Raw genomic sequence first — 19,836 nt, 5'->3', positions numbered from 1 at the left:
CAGCGTTTCTCAGTTGTTTGACGTAGGGTAAATAGTTGGTCCACTGTTGATCTGCTGCATCTAAACCCTCTCATCTCCCAGTACGTACTGCAGCCTACATCCTTCTGAATCTGTTTAGTGTATTCATCTCTTGCTCTCCCTCTATGATTTTTACCCTCCACGCTGCCCTCCAATACTAAATTGGTGATCTCTTGATGCCTCAGAACATATCCTACCAACCGATCCCTTCTTCTTGTCAAGTTGTGCCACAAACTCCTCTTCTCCCCAATCCTATTCAATACTTCCTCATCAGTTACGTGATCTACCCATCTAATCTTCAGCATTCTTCTGTAGCACCACATTTCAAAGGCTTCTATTCTCTTCTTGTCCAAACTATTTATCGTCCATGTTTCACTTCCATACATGGCTACACTCCATACAAATACTTTCAGAAACGACTTCCTGACATATAAATCTATACTCAATTTTAACAAATTTCTCTTCTTCAGAAATGATTTCCTTGCCATTGCCAGTCTACATTTTATATCCTCTCTACTTCAACCATCATCAGTTACTTTGCTCCCCAAATAGCAAAACTCCTTTACTGCTTTAAGTGTCTCATCTCCTAATCTAATTCTCTCAGCATCACCCTGATTAATTCGACTACATTCCATTATCCTCGTTTTGCATTTGTTGATGTTCATCTTATATCCTCCCTTCAAGACACTGTCCATTCTGTTCAACTGCTCTTCCAAGTCCTTTGCTGTCTCTGGCAGAATTACAATGTCATCGGTGAACCTTAAAAGTTTTTATTTCTTCTCCATGGATTTTAATACCTACTCTGAATTTTTCTTTTGTTTCCTTTACTGCTTGCTCAATATACAGATTGAATAACATCGGGGAGAGGCTACAACCCTGTCTCACTCCCTTCCCAACCACTGCTTCCCTTTGATGTCCCTCGACTCTTATAACTGCCATCTGGTTTCTGCACAAATTGTAAATAGCCTTTCGCTCCCTGTATTTTACCCCTGCCACCTTCAGAATTTGAAAGAGATTATTCCAGTCAACATTGTCAAAAGCTTTCTCCAAGTCTACAAATGCTAGAAACGTAGGTTTGCTGTTTCTTAATCTAGCTTCTAAGATAAGTCGTAGGGTCAGTATTGCCTCACATGTTCCCATATTTCTACGGAATCCAAACTGATCTTCCCTGAGGTCGGCTTCTACCAGTTTTTCCATTCCTCTGTACAGTATTCGCATTAGTATTTTGCAGCTGTGACTTATTAAACTGATAGTTCGGTAATTTTCACATCTGTCAATGCCTGCTTTCTTTGGGATTGGAATTATTATATTCTTCTTGAAGTCTGAGGGTATTTTGCCTGTCTCATACATTTTGCTCACCAGATGGTAGAGTTTTGTCAGGACTGGCTCTCCCAAGGCTGTCAGTAGTTCTAATGGAATGTTGTCTACTCCCGGGGCCTTGTTTCGACTTTGGTCTTTCAGTGCTCTATCAAATTCTTCACGCAGTATCATATCTCCCATTTCATCTTCATCTACATCCTCTTCCATTTCCATAATATTCCCCTCAAGTAGATTTCCCTTGTATAGTCCCACTATATACTCCTTCCACCTTTCTGCTTTCCCTTCTTTGCTTAGAACTGGGTTTCTATCTGAGCCCTTGATATTCATACAAGTGGTTCTCTTTTCTCCAAAGGTCTCCTTACTTTTTCTGTAGGCAGTATCTATCTTACCCCTAGTGAGGTAAGCCTCTGCATCCTTACATTTGTCCTTTAGCCACGCCTGCTTAGCCATTTTGCAATTCCTGTCGATCTCGTTTTTGAGACGTTTGTATTCCTTTTTGCCTGCTTCCTTTACTGCATTTTTATATTTTCTCCTTTCATCAATTAAATTCAGTATTTCGTCTGTCACCCAAGGATTTCTACTAGCCCTCGTCTTTTTACCTACTTGATCCTCTGCTGCCTTCGCTATTTCATCTCTCAAAGCTATCCATTCTTCTTCTACTGTATTTCTTTCCCCCATTCTTGTCAATTGCTCCTTTATGCTCTTTCTGAAACTCTCTACAACCTCTGGTTCTTTCAGTTTATCCAGGTCCCATCCCCTCAATTTCCCACCATTTTGCAGTTTCTTCAGTTTTAATCTACAGTTCATAACCAATAGATTGTGGTCAGAGTCCACATCTGCCCCTGGAAATGTCTTACAAATTAAAACCTGGTTCCTAAATCTCTGTCTTACCATTATATAATCTACCTGAAACCTGTCAGTATCTCCAGACTTCTTCCATGTGTACAACCTCCTTTTATGATTCTTGAACCAAGTGTTAGCTATGATTAAGTTGTGCTCTGTGCAAAATTCAACCAGGCGGCTTCCTCTTTCATTTCTTGCCCACAATCCATATTCACCTACTACATTTCCTTCTCTTCCTTTTCCTACTATCGAATTCCAGTCAGCCATGACTATTAAATTTTTGTCTCTCTTCGCTATCTGAATAATTTCTTTTATCTCATCATACATTTCTTCTATTTCTTCATCATCTGCAGAGCTAGACTTGTACTACTGTTGTAGGCGTGGGCTTCGTGTCTATCTTGGCCACAATAATGCGTTCACTATGCTGTTTGTAGTAGCTTACCCGAACTCCTATTTTTTTATTCATTATTAAACCTACTCCTGCATTACCCCTAGTTGATTTTGTATTTATAACCCTGTATTCACCTGACCAAAAGTCTTGTTCCTCCTGCCACCAAACTTCGCTAATTCCCACTATATCTAACTTTAACCTATCCATTTCCCTTTTTAAATTTTCTAATCTACCTGCCCGATTAAGGGATCTGACATTCCACGCTCCGATCCGTAGAACGCCAGTTTTCTTTCTCCTGTTAACGGCATCCTCTTGAGGAGTCCCCGCCCGGAGGTCTGAATGGGGAACTATTTTACCTCCGGAATATTTTACCCAAGAGGGCGCCATCATTATTTATCCATACAGTAAAGCTGCATACCCTCAGGAAAAATTACGGCCGTAGTTTCCCCTTGCATTCAGCCGTTCGCAGTACCAGCACAGCAAGGCCGTTTTGGTTAATGTTACAAGGCCAGATCAGTCAATCATCCAGGCTGTTGCCCCTGCAACTACTGAAAAGGCTGCTGCTCCTTTTCAGGAACCACATGTTTGTCTGGCCTCTCAACAGATACCCCTCCGTTGTGTTGCACCTACGGTACGGCTACCTGTGTTGCTGAGGCACGCAAGCCTCCCCACCAACGGCAAGGTCTATGGTTGATGGGGGGGGGGGGGGGGATGGCTACATTAAGATCTGAATATTTCACACTCAACAGTTTCCTTGCCCTACAGCAGCCACTGGCCATATGCCACCCACCACCTAATGCCAGGTGCCATCTGACTGGGCAAACACCGCATGTCACTACGAGTCCATTATCGACTATCATTTTCTTATTTGCAGTTGTAACATTTATCTTGTTGTTACATATTGGGTTTCGAATGCTTGGAATATTGTTCGAGACTTTGTAAAATAGAGAGAGGGGTGAAGGCAACAGACTTGGCACAGAACCTTTGTACTGCATGTGGGGTGAGTACTTCTGGGCGAATGTGTCAGAAATTTAGTAAAAAAAAAAAAAAAAAAAAAAAACCGCCACATAGGGCGCATTGTGCAGAAACATGCAATATCCACATGTACCTATATAAGAATCTGTGAGTGGTAGTAATGCTGAAAGGAAATAGCCTGTCAGATGAAAGAATGGAGAAATTCCAGGTGTTTTCAATGTTTCTGATTGTGATTACAATAACAAACTCGTGTCAATCTTGTGCCATGTGCTTATTTCATATTGAAACAAGTGTTTTGAATTGAGAGGAGGAATCAAATTATGTGCTTCTGAGAAAAATAGTTTACTTGTGTACTGCTACCAAGTGCAAAAAAAGCTCCTTAATTCCTTTTTGGGTGATGTGTAAATTTTGGTGTCACCCCATCTTACTTTTTCTTCGGGCCAAAAGCCAGTGGACAGTATTCTGATTACTAATGACATCCTACTGGTTCCACTTGCTCCGTCAAATCTGTGAATAGTTTGATGTTGGCTACTTGACAAGTATATCTGCACACTACACTCACAGCCAAGTTGATGTCTTTCTATTTATATCCTAGGATCAGTCAGTCAGCAAATATAAACAAACTGCATACTGTTTATTGTTGCAGTTAATGTAACATGCAGGGCACAGGTTTAGTAAACATTAATTTTGTAATGTGCCATTGCATTACAATACTTCACAGGGATATTTTATGCAATTTTTATTGTTGCTTGTCTTTCATATCTTAATGGGGATGACAACATAAGATTTGTTGAAGGTACTGTGGCAGTTATTCCACTAATTGTGTGATGGTGTATCTCCCAGCATGCATTTTCTATATTTGTTTGAATGTCACTTGCATTTGTAGTTTGCACAGCAGTGACACTGATACCTCGTCCCACGCATTGAGGTCCTGTGATCGTGGAACAAATGCCGTTAGCTTTATGCTGTCATGGCCCTAAACCGATACTGAACAGATCTGCTTTGTGGTACTGCAAATAAATTGTTATCTACTCATTTCATCTAATTCTACTTAAGAAATATATTGTCACTAGCACTATGTATTAGTATATTCTACAGCAGTTAAGAATTGAGGTCCTGTCATAGCTGAGAGATGTAGATTAAACAATCCGATTAGGAACACAGTTTACCGAGCACAACATATGATGAGAGTCATAGCTGGCTAGTTGGCTGATAACCATAATAATGCCAGTTGCCTGAGTCAGATGCAAATGGTGCTGTATTGAAATGAGATGTACAAAAAAATTAGACAATTTTAACTTCTACATGGCAACAGTGTTGCACAAAAACTTCCCTCAATGGAGTAACAAATAACAACTGTACAAGAAAATTTGAGGAATATGACATAGCAGTAGTTGCAGATCTAGAAAATAAACATGACAATGAAGATGCTATCCATGCTTTACATAAGAGGAAGTTTGAAGTAACTTAAAAAACCAGATGGTTAAATTAATATCAGTGGAGAAAATCACTAGGGAGTTCAACAAACATGTAAAATCTTTGGGTACTAAAACTAATCAAGTCAGGCTGTTCAACTATCTCAGAAGTAATGATACAGTCATGATAGATGCTTAACACATGTGAATATAAAAATAATAACAATAAAACAAGCATTTACCGTTAAATCATTCTAACATATCGGAGAAAATTCATAGCTACAATGCAAAATCAGCTGTGTGCGATTTATGTCTCTATGAACCCTCAGGAATCGAGCAGAGAACTGACTGGAAGCAACAGTAATGTACATGCAGAGGACAAAGAACAGAACAATTTAGCTGTAAACAATAAAAAATCTGAAAGAACTACAAGGAATAAAGAAGGCAAATCTACAAAATAAAAAAGGGAAGATGCAATTCATTTGATACACCTTTTGACACATTACCTTCCTCACCAATGTATTTAGGGAAAACGTATCAGTGTCAAAGAGGACTTACTTTAAGGACCCAATGACCAGAACAAAATGCAATATCAGTACTGGGGTTCCCCAGGGGCTCACGGTTCTTTCGTGAGTCACGTCTGGTACACACGGGACCCCAAGCTATTGCAGCTCGTTCTTCCTTCCCAGGTTGCATTATCTTCACCGTGTCCCTCCCTCCCTATCCTCACTCCTTCCCCTCTGCCCCCTCCTTCCCCTTTCTCGCTGTTCTGATTTATGTCGAGCTGGCTATTGACCTCATTCCCTATATTCCTCGCGACTTTGTTCCTCTTTCATTCTTTCTGGCTTTTTGGTTCCCCCTTGGTGTTTGATCTCCACTTCTAAATTTTCTGTCTTTAGTGTGAGCCTGTGGTGTGGATTCCTCTCCCCCCATTCCTTTCTCTCATCCTTCCCCACTGTAGCCCCCTTCCCCCCACTAGGTGACCAGCACGTGTAGCCAGTCCGTGTGGTAGGGCTGTTATGTACCTATTTGGCTGAGCCCCCTGACGACACAGGGATCACACTACTGATTCCTGAGCTGTCGTCTCCGTATGTATGCCGTATAGTTGTTGCTTGTCATCCCGGAGCATCGGAATGCCAGCAACGGCCGCTGTGCCAGATGGCCCTAGTTGTGGCACATATGGCGTGTGCAGCTATCAGACTGTAAAAATCTGACCATTCTCAAACGGCCATCTCTTCGAATGGTAGCACGTCATTGAACGCTGCTTCGTGTGACCCTGCAGCCGTTCCTTTCCTGGCCACACCTTGCAGGAGGGCCAGGTTCACCATCTCGGGATAAAACACTTTCCCTGCTATCCGGTCTGTACTACGATGGATGGGGACATAATCACCACCATAAAGCAATTGTTCTTTGTGGAGAATATTGAGGGCAAATATGGCGAAGTGGCGTCTCTCAGTAAGATGCGGTCGGGCTCCCTGTCGATCAAAGCTGCTTCAGCCTCACAGTTTGCAGCTCTTCACACTTGTGATCGTCTTGGTGACATCCTGACGTCTGTTACCTCACACCCGTCTCCGAATATGGTCCAGGGGGTGCTTTTTCGTAGGAATCTCATCCTTCAAACTGATCAGGAACTCTGGGCTCTCCTGGAGTAACACAGCATTCATTTTGTTCGAAGTGTGCAGGAGGGTCATAAAGACAACTGCACCTATACCGGTGCCTTTATTCTGGCTTTCAAGGGAGAAGGTCAAGGTTATGTGTTACCAATGTGATGTGAAGCTGTACATGCCACCAAACAGGAGGTGCTTTCAGTGCTTGTTTTTTGGGCATACGTGTTTCCATTGTATAGCGGGACGCTCTTTGTGGTGACGCAGATACACTCTCTGTGACAGAAGCTACTGTGTTCCACCACCTTTGTGTGTAATTTGTCGTGACTGCCAGTCTCCGTGCTCACCAGATTGCCCAGCTTAAAATAAAGAAAAGAAGATACAGGGGTATAAGTCCCTGGATCATCTATCTTGTACTTAGGCTTGTCAAAAATATGACCGACTCCACCCTGTGTCAAAGTCTTCTACGTTTGCCTCTGTTACATCCTTTCCCCTTCCTACCACTTCCTTACCAAAGTCCTGTCCCCCTCTCTTCTCCCCCCTCTCCTCCGGGTCCCATGCCCTCCACTCAGGGTGCCACCCCCCCTCTCCAGCTGAGGAAATGCCCCCCTCCTTCGGCGTCTGCCTGTGATGGGGCTCCACGTCTACCACACGTCGGCCACGGGACACACTGTCTGTGCACTCCGAGGTCACCTGCTATGTTTTGGTTCTCGATCTTGCAGAAGCCTGCTCTCCCTTTGTGCCCTTTGCTCCTCAACCTCCAAAAGAGAAGAAGAAGGAACAGAAGACTCCACCCCGGTGCCCACAGAGGTACCATCTCCCCCATCGTAACCTGAGTCTGACATCTGATTGACGGACGTGACCCCATCATCGCCGGTGATCTGGCGACGTGATTGGCTCCGACCTATGCACCACCCGTTTGGATACACACTTCGAGATCATTCGATGGCACTGTAATGACTATTACCGTCACCTCCCAGAGCTGCAATCCCTTATTGCCTTCTACTCGGCAGCGTGTGTCGATCTCCGGGAAACTCATTTTAATGATGCTCACTCACTGTGCCTTCGTGGGTTTCGTGCTTTCTGTCAGAACCAGGTCGGCCCTTTGAGGGCTTCTGGTGGTGTCTACACGTTGGTCCGTACGGATATTCTTAGTACGTGGATCCCACTTCGTACCACATTGGAAGCTGTTACTGTTTGACTTTTGCCTTCTTAATAATGGTTCCCCTATTCATTTTAGTGCTGCATAGAGCACTTTCTTTGCCATTGCTCTTTCCCTCTCTTCCACTCCTCCTCTTCCATCTTTACACTGGTCGCCACACGACGGTCTCTATGTTTGTGACCACTTCCCGTCGATTCTCTCGTCCCCTTTTCACCCCCTGATGACCAGGTTACCCCGCCGGGCTTTCCGTCGTGCTGATTGGCCTCTGTATAACACACAGGTCGTGTTTCCACCTTCTTTGTCAGGTTGGATTAATGCATCTGTGATCCGATAATCCGTGCTGGCTGCATTGCCATTCCCCACTGTCCAAGCCCCGTTCGGTGTCGGCCAGTTTCGCAGTGGAGCACGGCTATTGCGATTGCTGTCTGTGATTGTCGTTGCGTCATGCAACATCTTAAGTGACACCTGTCCTCTGCCAGTCATATTACCTTCAAACGTTTTCACATCAAAGCCCCTGTTATTTAATCCAGAAGAGCAAACGGATGTGTTTGGAACACTTTGTCTCCTCTCTAGATTCTTCTGCCCCTTCATCAAGGGTGTGGGTTACACTCCGCACCCTGCAAGGTTGTCAGCAGCAGTCATCCGTTCCAGGCCTTACCCTTCCAAGTGACATTTGTACTGATCCATCAGTTCTCACAGAACACTTCGCGACCCATTTTGTGATGTCTTCGGCATCGTCCTCCTATCCATCTGAAGCTTCCTGCTTCTGTTTTATCCCTTAACAGGCAGAACCCTATAATGAACCTTTTACTGAATGGGAACTACTTCTGGCAAACTCTTCCCACATTTCAGCTCCTGGCCCTGATTCCATCCCTAACCAATTGCTTCAACACCTCAGTCCTCCTAAATAATAAATAAATCTTCTCAAGACATTTTACCATATTTGGCTCCAATGCCTTTTCCCCTCTCAATGGAGAGACAGTATTGTTGTTCCTGTTCTTAAGCATGACAAGGATCCATTGTCCCTTGATAGTTACCAGCCCTTCAGCCTGACCAATGTTTCCTGTAAGTTATTCAAACAGATGGTGGCTTGTTCGCTCACATCGGTCCTTGAATTTCGGGACCTTTTACCCCCTTACCAGAGCGACTTTTGGGAGGTACGATCTGCAATTGATCATCTGCTTCAATTTGAAACTGCAGTTCAACAGGCCTCTTCTCTGTGGCACGATCTCGTCACTGTTTTCTGCGATCTTTGTAAGGCCTACAACACAGCTTGATGCCAACGTATCCTCCTTATGCTCCACAAGTGGGGTCTTCGTGGCCCCCTCAATTTTTATTTGCCAGTTCCTGTCCCACCGATCATTCAAAGTCCAGTCGGCAATGTTTTCAGATAACGGGGGATCCGGGAGAATGGCATTCCACAGGGCTCTGTGTTATGTGTCCTTTTTCTAATTGCTATTAATGGACTTGTGACCTCTGTCATACTGTTGGTCACCTGTGCTTCCTATGTGGATGATTTCTGTGTTTGGACTACCTCCCACTCAGTGGCCTCTGCAGAACGACAGCTCCAGGGTGTCATCTGGTGCGCTTCCACACGGACACTCCCGCATGTTTTTCAGTTCTTTCCCTTTAAATTGCAGCTGGTGCACTTCTGTCACTGGACTACAGCTCATCCTGATTTGGAGCTGTACCTCTATTCCCAGCATCTGACTGTGGTCCCCCAGTTCTGTTTCTTGGGTCTTCTTTTTGACAACAAACTTACCTCGTTGGCCCATATCCACCGTCTAAAGGTTGGCTGTTTTCATAAACTCTGTGCCCTTCACTTCCTTGTGGATTGTTCAACCCTTCTCTGCCTTTACTGGCATTGGTTCTGTTCCATATGGACTGTGGCTGTAAGGTTTATGGATCAGGTGCCCCTTTCATATAGTTCCTCTCGGACCTGGTTCACCATCGTGATACCCATTTAGCCGCCGGTGCCTTTTGCACCAGCCCTGTCAATAGTTTTCTGATTGACACTAGGATCCTTCTTTCCATTTGGCAGTCCCAGCTCCTGGTTTCCTATGCCATCACTATCCACTCTTCTCCTGCTCACCTTTCCTATTCTATTATTTTCTTAGCTTTGGGTCATTGCCCACCTACTGCTCACCCATGGGCGGGTTTATCGATTGTGCTCTGCCTCGCTTCTCTCCTTCTCTCCACCATGCGTTCTGTCTCCCTTCCTTATCCTCTTCCCCCCATTCTCCCAGCTGCCCCCCCCCCCCCTATTTGTTAGTACCTCTGTCACGGATTCCAATGGATCCTTTCCAAAGACTGAAAGCCTCCATCACAGCAATGGTGTCCCATTGTGCATTCTGAATGCTTTTACAGGAGTTTCAGCATGCCATTGATTTTTACATCAGTGGCTGTAAATCCATTGATCATGTAGGGTATGCCTTCATCTCCTCTGCTGGCATGGAGCACCATCTCTTGCCTGCCACATGTGGGGTATTTACTGAGGAACTGATGGCCATTATTGGGCCCTGTGTTTTGCTAAACAGTCCTTCCTCACCTAAGTTTTATTATGTACAGACTCAGTGAGTGACCTTATGACTATCACCCGATAGTTTTCCTGCCACCCCTCGGTCTTGGCCACCCACAACCTTGTCGCTGATCTCGGTGATGCTGCTTGTTTGGTTGATTTCCTTTGGGTTCCTGGCCCTGTAGATATCCCAGTCACTGAAATTGCTGATCTGACCACCTCTCTCCCATTCTCCACGAACCCTCTGGGGCCAGATTTAAGGCTTTACATCAAATCCCTTTTTGCTCAGTCATGGACTGAATGTTGGGAGGTTACCTCTCTGTCTAATAAACTTCGTGCCATCAAGGAGACTCCCGTCATGTTGGCTTTCTTACCTCTGCCTCTCCTGATGGTAATCTACCATCCTCTGCCATCTTTGTATTGGCCATACTAGATTTACCCATCGTCTTTTTACTGTGCAATGAACCAACCTTCACCCCCTCCTCTGCCCATTCTTTGTAGTTGTGGGGCTGCACTCACAGTAATCCAAATTTTGTTGGACTGCCCGTGGTTTTTGGCCCTTTGCTCTAAATATGCCCTCCCATCCTTCTTGTCTCAGTTGTTAGTGGATGAGCCCTGCACGGTTACGTCTGTTCTCAATTTTCTTCATGAAAGTGGTTTGTACTCTCAGGTATAAGTCCTCGAATCTTCCTCTGAAATTAGTTCCTCAGTTAGCATAGGCGTTGGTTACGGAGACATTAACCTTGCCTCCACACCAGCCAGGTCCTCCTCCCTTTTCCCTACAGGTCAGTGGTGGTGCCGGTGCCCCCCCCCCCTCCCCCTGTATGTAGGATTTCTGGAGCACCCATGCTCTCCCTGTTTCCACTTCACCCCCCCCCCCCCCCCCCCCCAATCTCCTGTTCTTTCCTCTACCATCCATGATCATGGGACCAATGACTTCGCTGTTCGGTCCTCTCCCCCAAGTCAACCAACCAACCAACTATAAATACTAGGGACATCAGGAAAATACCAGATAACAGAGTAGGATGGTTACTTCAACAAATTGTAGTACTTAGGAAATGGATGGATGAATATTTGAAAATCATAAAAAACTGTATGCTTTTTGCTATTGGTCTGCAGGAAATGGATGTCTTGTTGAAGATACAGCAACTCAACACTTGCCTTCAATATGTATTCTGGAATATTAACATAGACTTTTCCATTCAGGTTTCCCTGAATTTTGCACAGCCACCCTGCTCACCAAGCTGAGATGTAACCCCAAATACCAACAGGAAAACGTCCACTTATCTCACTTTCCATGAGATAATTCAGATTGAAGCACTCTCTCCATGGTTGATACACCTAGTAATATTAAAACCAGTTAGCTGTTAAGAAACCCACTCACAAATTCATTTATTTGACAAATGCAAAATGAAACAGGTTAACTATAAAACAGGGGGAACAGATTTTGTAATGAGTGTTCTGCACCACAATAATGTACAGACAGTTTTATCCGAAACATTTGCATTTACAGTACTCTATACAATCAATTTATTGATATCTTATCTAGACAGGGGCATCAGTAATGACAGCAAATATTTTCTAGTTGGAAAATATGACTCTGCTCCAGTCAGAGTGAATATCCCCTTCCACGGAAGCCGTACGGTGAATCATCTGATACACAGTTGAGCATTACTCATTAGCAGCTCTTTGACATAAAAGCCTCCTCTTCACACTTCTTGCACTTCCAGGAAACAGAGAAATTTATCTTATTTGACAGCAGCTAACAAACAGATAGGCACTACGTCGTCGAACAGACATCAGTCGTCTCTCTCACTGGATGCAGAGGGTCCCCCATTGCCACTTTTCCACCCAATGTGGCCCATTTCAACATAGGGATTCCCCCAACTCGTAGCTGTCGTTGTCGGTCTGCCACATCTCACATTATCTTTGGATGGGCTGTATCAGCTTCAGCGTATGCAATTTTATGACTGTACATTGCCATGTATGAGGCTGTTTCCTTTTGTGCATTACTACCACTCGCAGATTCTTATTTAAGGACTTGTCTTACAGCAAAGTGAGCTTTTTGATATTTTACTAATTACATTAAGGGAAACATGGAGCAAATATCACATGACATTGAAATGGTCACAGTTCATCATATAGGCTATGTCTGTTACCAACACTTCCTGAATGTCAGAATGATCTTTCTTGAAACAAGAAAATCCTTTTCTGAGGTGTTTTCCCAAAAGCACTTACCTCACAGGTTCTGAGCTGCCTTTGTTGCCTTCTCCCCTCTATTAACCTGCTACCAAATAAAACATCTAAATGTGAGGAATTTTTTCACTTGTGAGTCTATTTTACAACACTTGAACAATGTTCATAAATTTCAGTCATGCATGACACATTATGGAACTGCAAGATAGATGCAACAACTGCAAATAAGAAAATAACAGATAATACACCCATAGTGCCGCATCACTTTTACCTGATCAGATGGCACTTGGAGTTAGGCGATGGGTCATGTGTGGACAATGGCTGCTGTAGGGCAAGGAAACTCTCGAGCATGAAGTGTTCTAATTTTGACACAACCACAAGCTGTTTGGCAGAATTGTTTCTGAAAGTCTGGTGGTTTAGACAGTGAAGCAAATTCTCTTTGAGGTTCCAACAGACATAACTTTAACAGACATCTGAAATTCAATTAAAAAACGGGGAGTGGGGAGGCACAGAGGGGTTTCAAATTTGTGAATTTTTATCTACTTTTTTTCTCATTTTGTTTGTTTTTGCTTTTGTCAGTAGGTCTGAGTGGATGCTACATGACACTTGTTCAAGGTCAGAGTTTTTTTTCACTGAGGACACCTAGCCCTCCGACCAAACATACTTGACCTACCATGTTGGCACCATTAGACCATGAGTGGGTACAGCTCTGTAATGGTTCACAAAGAAAGACAGCACTTCCTTTGTACACTTCCACATCCTACAGTGTTGCTAGATTGTGCATATGCTTAAACTTAGATTCTGAGGGATGGCCAGTTATATTGGCCACCTTACATGAATGAGTGTGACATGGTCTCTGTGGCAGCCAAGTTTTATGTCTGAGATTCTGCATGAGAGCAGCACAAGGACAAAATATAACTAATTCCAGAAAAGAATAACATTAAAAAATAGCAGATAGGAACACTTACAGCAGTGGTTTGATTTTGTTTAACAAACTACTAAACTCTCTAAGAAACTATATGTGGAATGATTTTAACACAAAATAAAAATATTTTCTGATGGAAAGAAGTTTATATTCATTAAACGAATTTTATGACACTGGTTGTAACATAAATCAGTTGTGTATCAGCTTTAATGTAATAAAATTATAAAATAGTTACAAGATGCAACAATTACAGTATATAACATGTTTTCTAAGCGTGATTATTGTCATACTGTTATTTCTGACATTGCAGAAGCCATCATTGTGGTGGCTCCATGCAAAGCAAATGTAAATAAATGTTCAAATGGTTCAAATGGCTCTAAGCACTATGGGACTTAACATCTGAGGTCATAAGTCCCCTAGACTTAGAACTACTGAAACCTAACTAACCTAAGGACATCCATGCACGAGGCACAATTCGAACGTGTGACTGTAGCAGCAGCACGGTCCTGGACTGAAGCATCTAGAACCACTCGGCCACAGCGGCCAGCATAAATAAATGTAAATAGGACATGTGTTGTCCCTCAGAATCAGTCACCACATGCAAATAAAACTAACTGTACCAGAAAATATCTGTGCTCTTACTTGGAACATCTTATTTTATAGTTTTCATTCACGAGTATGATTCAATGGCAAAAAGGATGTTTGGTTACTTCTCACTTCTCTGGGGAGCTACATATCACCACAAATAAAGTGAATGAATGTAAGTCTGTTAAAGTTACTCTTTGCTTTCTGATGTGAAGGTGAAACTTCATTGATACAAGAAGGGAGCCAGTAGTACCATAATATTTTATTTTTCCAAGTAGAATTTTAAGGCCCACACAAAGGCCTTGGGAAGTTCACATAATGTACCAACAATAACAGTATCACAATTTGCCTGAAACTGATTTTTTGTATTAGCGACAAAATCATTAAGGAGTATATCTCGTTTTAAGTTTTTTAAAGCAGCTGCAAGTCGCACTTTGTATTTTTTATTTACCAGTTTCACTCTTCAAATGAACAAGAGCATAATTGAAATATACAGTTTAAATTTGGCTGACAGCATTAAAGATGCCTTTAAGCTTAGCTGACAGCTCTAAAGATTAAACTTACTGTACTATAGGACTTAAGTTTACGTTTAAAGTACAGTAGTGAATGATGACATTGACGGTGCCAAAGGGGAAATTGTATTGTCGTTTGGATCTGCCATGCTTTCATTTATGAGACCATATGGGGCTCCTTTATAGAAAGTGTTCTAAAAAAGCCAGAGTGAGTTGATAACAGTTGCTGTGGTGAGTTTTCAGATAATCAGATCTAAAGATAGCTGTACTGCCTGGAACTGGTCATTAAAAATCTAGACTTAGTAAGCCAAATTTGCAGTTAGAAATTTATGCTATGGAAAATGACTCAGTAGTGTATTGAAGTCCTTATTTTCAACAAAAGTGAAATTCATAATTCTGGAAGGGGTGAATTTCTTATCCCAGTTTTTGTATGTGAATTCACTACCACGTATGTTAAATCGTTTAGGAAATATCCCTTGAGTCACTGACAAGTTACAAAGATAATTGTCAAGCCAGCCCTATCACGTCAGCGCAACATTTTAATATTCGATGATTAACTGAAACCCTCAGCTGCCGACAGGTGTTGTTGATTTACCTCGATGTGGACAGCTGAAAATGTGTGCCCTGACCGGGACTCAAACCCGGGATCTCCTGCTTACATGGCAGACGCTCTGTCCATCTGAGCCACGGAGGACACAGATGAATAGCGCGACTTCAGGGACTTATCCCTTGCACGCTTCCCGTGAGACCCACATTCCCAACTGTTCACAATTCTACATATGTAATGCACTTTATAGATATCTGCCCATTCACTAATTACTCGCGCACACTTTGGCGATTCCCGTAAGAGTTTGGGCAACCTGTGCACATTCGCACAGACGAAGGTCAATGGCTGGGTAGCCTTTAACTGTATATATGGAAACAGTAACTGTTCTCGAAAGAACAGATACTGTTGATGACCGTGTAGCTTTTCCCTGGAATAAATGACGATTAACTGAAACCCTCAGCTGCCGACAGGTGTTGCTGATGTACCTTGATGTGGGCAGCTGAAAATGTGTGCCCCGACCGGGACTCGAACCCGGGGTCTCCTGATTACATGGCAGATGCTCTATCCATCTGAGCCACCGAGGACACAGATGAATAGCGCGACTGCAGGGACTTATCCCTTGCATGCTTCCCGTGAGACCCACATTCCCAACTGTCCAAAATTCTACATATGTAATGCACTTTATAGATATTTGCCCATCCACTCATTACAGATGGATAGAGCATCTGCCATGTAAGCAGGAGATCCCAGGTTCGAGTCCCGGTCGGGGCACACATTTTCAGCTGTCCACATCAAGGTAAATCAACAACACCTGTCAGCAGCTGAGGATTTCAGTTAATCATCATTTATTCCAGGGAAAAGCTGCATGGTCATCCACAGTATCTGTTGTTTCGAGAACAGTTACTGTTTCCATATATACAGTTAAAGGCTACCCAGCCATTGACTTTCGTCTGTGCGAATGCGCACAGGTTGCCCAAACACTTACGGGAATCGCCAAAGTGTGCGCGAGTAATGAGTGGATGGGCAGATATCTATAAAGTGCATTACATACGTAGAATTGTGGACAGTTGGGAATGTGGGTCTCACGGGAAGCATGCAAGGGATAAGTCCCTGCAGTCACGATATTCATCTGTGTCCTCAGTGGCTCAGATGGATAGAGTGTCTGCCATGTAAGCAGGAGATCCTGGGTTCGAGTCCTGGTCGGGGCACACATTTTCAGCTGTCCACATCGAGGTAAATCAACGACACCTGTCGGCAGCTGAGGGTTTCAGTTAATCATCATTTATTCCAGGGAAAAGCTGCACGGTCATCAACTGTATCTGTTCTTTTGAGAACAGTTACTGTTTCCATATATACATTTGAATATTCTGCTGCAAACAGCATCATAACCAGATGAACTATCATGTCATATTAACATAGTGGTTTTTGAAATCTACTTAAGTGTTGTGTTTCTCAAACTAATGTCTGTTGGTGGTGTAAACAGCATCACCTAGAATAAAACCAAAGTACACGTCACATCGGAAAGGCCAGATCACATCTAAAATGAGCTACCTCACAGGTCAACAGCTGTGTTAGATGTGATCTGACTCCTGTAATCCTATATACTGTTATGACAACTTATGTCTGGCTTCAACAAGCATGAGAACTTGATAAAGTGGCTTAAATCTTGAAATAAGTTGTGACAAAGGAATAAAAATATGAAGTGTATCTGTGGAAAAGTTATTTCCTGAAGCATCATCTTCATTCTGACATGAGGTGCATTCACTGTGATGTGCTGGCTTTCAACCTTAATGGCATAATGTAGGATATGACCCAAACAGTTACCTACACTCCATACTCTACACACACATCATCCTTTCCAAAATATCTCTCAAAAAATGCCTAAATTGTAGCTGAAATCAGTGTCTACACATGGCTTAAAGCCTGTTAGTCGGCAAGAACCATAAGAATTCTCATTCCTTCCTCCCCCCCCCTCCCCCCCCCCCCTCCCTCCTTGCTCTCTAACTACAGTATAGTAATACAGTTTGTTGCTTTTATTAACAATGTTCCTTAAAACCTTGGGTTGCTTGTAAAACTGTTTTTGAACTTGTTAGCTTGTGCATGCTTTTGTCCACAGTCTTCGGAGCAATAAAGCTGGTGGAGATACTTGGACTAAAGCTAATACACTTACTGAATCTGATGGCTCTTCTCACAGATTTGAGACACATGACTATAAACCAACATTCTAATCTGATCCTAACATTACCACTGCAAATTACGTCTGGCATTTAACAGTAATCATTGCTGTGAAATTACCAAATCAGCTTGAAGCTTCAATATGATGTCCTGTGAGTGGCAATGGTGTCAGTCAGTGCAGTGCTAAAAATTACTAAAAATTACCAGCATCAGTCATCACAAAGGCTGTAGTACAACCCAACACATGGAAACAATATTCTCATTCCTTTCACTAATTCATGTTTGTGACAACTCTGCAGCTGTTTTACACTTCATCTACATCTACATACATATTCTGCAAACCTCTTTGAAGTGAACAGAAGATGGCACTCAACATTGCACTGTATGTTAGTGTTTCCTCCTGTTTCAGTCTCTTGGGTATATATGAACAATATATATTTTTATGTGAAAGTGGGTGCGCCAAAATGTACTGCACAGAATGCCGTAGATCTCTTGTATACTCTGTGGCATTACCTTAACGACATAGTGTAATGCACTGTTAACGTTAAAATTCAGCTTGACTTGTTCCTGCATTTTTCATATTCAGAATTACTTATTTCACTGTGTTTGTTCTGACACAGTCACACATGGAGCGTGGGAAGAATGATTCTTTAAATGCCTCTGTGTGCAATGTAATCAGTATACTCTCATCACTGTAATCGAGCAGTATAAGCTTGAGTACATTTCTAGATTCTTTGCTTAATACTGTGTGTAAATATAGAACCATAACAGCTCTAATATCTCCCTCCCTACAATGTGGGAGTAAGAAGTTCTTTAACATGCATTTCAAGCTGGTTTTTAATAGTTTTCTTTCAAAAACTGTAGGTTGAACCTTGTCAGGCTGCTTCTGAGCTCATTACTACACTTTTACACTTCATTTCAAAATTAAAATTTTTGCATTGATTATTGAATTGAAGAAGAGTACTCAGTGAAAGTTAATCATTACAGGATTTGTAAATTGACTATTTTGCTAAAATAATCCAGAACTGAAAATTTTTCAGTGGCAAAAGCATGATGTAATTTGTAAATAATAGAGCTGTTGTAGTTCTCATTTCTGTGTCTGCTAAGAAAAACTGGAGAGGAATTCTTAATTATGCAAGATGTTGTTTTATTGTTTTGTTTTCATCCAAACAGGTTTTATCACTTTTTGTGCCATCTTCATTAGATTTAGGCCTATTTGTGCATTTTCTTTCTCACATGAAGCTATTAATTGAATATGAAGTGTCAAGCTAACATGCTCAATTCTCTTGCTGTTGTTGTTACATGTAGATTTGTATGATTTGTTAGCCAAGCACAGTTTCTGCCACCACTTCACATGTTGTTCTTATAACATGCTTGGCTAACAAATTATACAAAATGCATGTGCAATGACAACAGCAAAAGAAACAATTGCATTAAGGGGGGTAGGACGTCAAACGGGCCGATTTGGACCAGGAGAGGCACCACAGGACATTTTAATTTCCACTGTCTATACTTTTACAAATGAATTCATAAAACTTTGTCAGCAAGACTAGGAAGGATTCAGAATTCACACTCATAGTGGTGAAAGTTCAAAACCATAACAAAATATGTGAAATTTCATCATTTTTTTCACTTGCTATTGGCTGCATTTGTTACTATAGGTACATATTTTTTCATAAGTAAGAGAGATTCTTCGATGAATTTTACACAGCATACAAACTGTACTTACAGGGGTATGAAACTCTAGAATTTAGTTAATTTATGAAAAAATGATTGAGGTGTTACATTTTAAACTTCATGTTTGGAAAAAATCTCAAATTTTATTGCTAATTATCTAAATTTTTACTACAGTTTTTAATAATTCTAGAGTTTCATACACCTGTAAGTATATTTTGTATGCTGTGCAAAATTCATCGAAGAATCTCACTTCCTTATGAAGAAAAGTGTACCTACAGCAACAAATGCAGCCAATAGTAAGTGAAAAAATGATGAAATTTCACAAGTAAAAATATTTATTTTGTTATGTTTTTGAACTTCCACTGCTATGGGTGTGAATCCTGGATCCTTTCTGGTCGTGTTGACATAATTGTATGGATTTATTCGTAAAAGTATAGACAGTGGATATTAAAATGTCCCGTAGTGCCTCTCATGCTCCAAGTCAGCCCATTTGACGTCCTACCCCCTTAACTTTACACAAGCAATAGAAGAAACACTAAAACAAACACAATGACAAACAGTAGACTGAATAGTGCATTTGAAACAACCAGTATATACAAGTAGTAGCTTGATGTGAAGAAGAAAATAGACAAATAAACATACTGAAAGTAGCACAAAAGTGCTGAAATATGTCTGGGTGAAACTAAAACTGTAAAACTGTGTCTTGCATATGGCACAATTCCTCTCCAGTTTTTAATTGATGGTTTTTTTATACTCAAAGAGTTTGAGAAATAAAATTTATTTATGAAAATTAATTAATGTAGTTTTCATACATTAAAAGGATTTGTAAATAATTTGATTTGGAGGATGTTTTAATATATGTTATCTTAGAATACACTTAAATAACTATATTTTCATCCTTTGAATTGCTCTGGCCGTTAGTTGTTTTTCATTTATATCAGTCCAGTATGCCGGAGCTATTATCTATTGTATG

At 41.8% G+C, this 19,836-nt stretch overlaps 1 protein-coding gene across 4 annotated transcripts in view; it reads left to right on the top strand.

Annotated features, from left to right (window-relative positions):
• Positions 1 to 19,836, top strand: part of LOC126456759 (diphthine methyltransferase) — a 155,548-nt gene that overhangs the window by 134,998 nt on the left and 714 nt on the right. The window lies entirely within an intron of this gene.

This window comes from Schistocerca serialis, chromosome 2 (assembly GCF_023864345.2).
Source record: "Schistocerca serialis cubense isolate TAMUIC-IGC-003099 chromosome 2, iqSchSeri2.2, whole genome shotgun sequence".
Taxonomy (NCBI): Eukaryota; Metazoa; Arthropoda; class Insecta; order Orthoptera; family Acrididae; genus Schistocerca; species Schistocerca serialis.
Note: the sequence above shows the minus strand (reverse complement) of the source record. Positions and strands in the feature narration are given on the sequence as shown.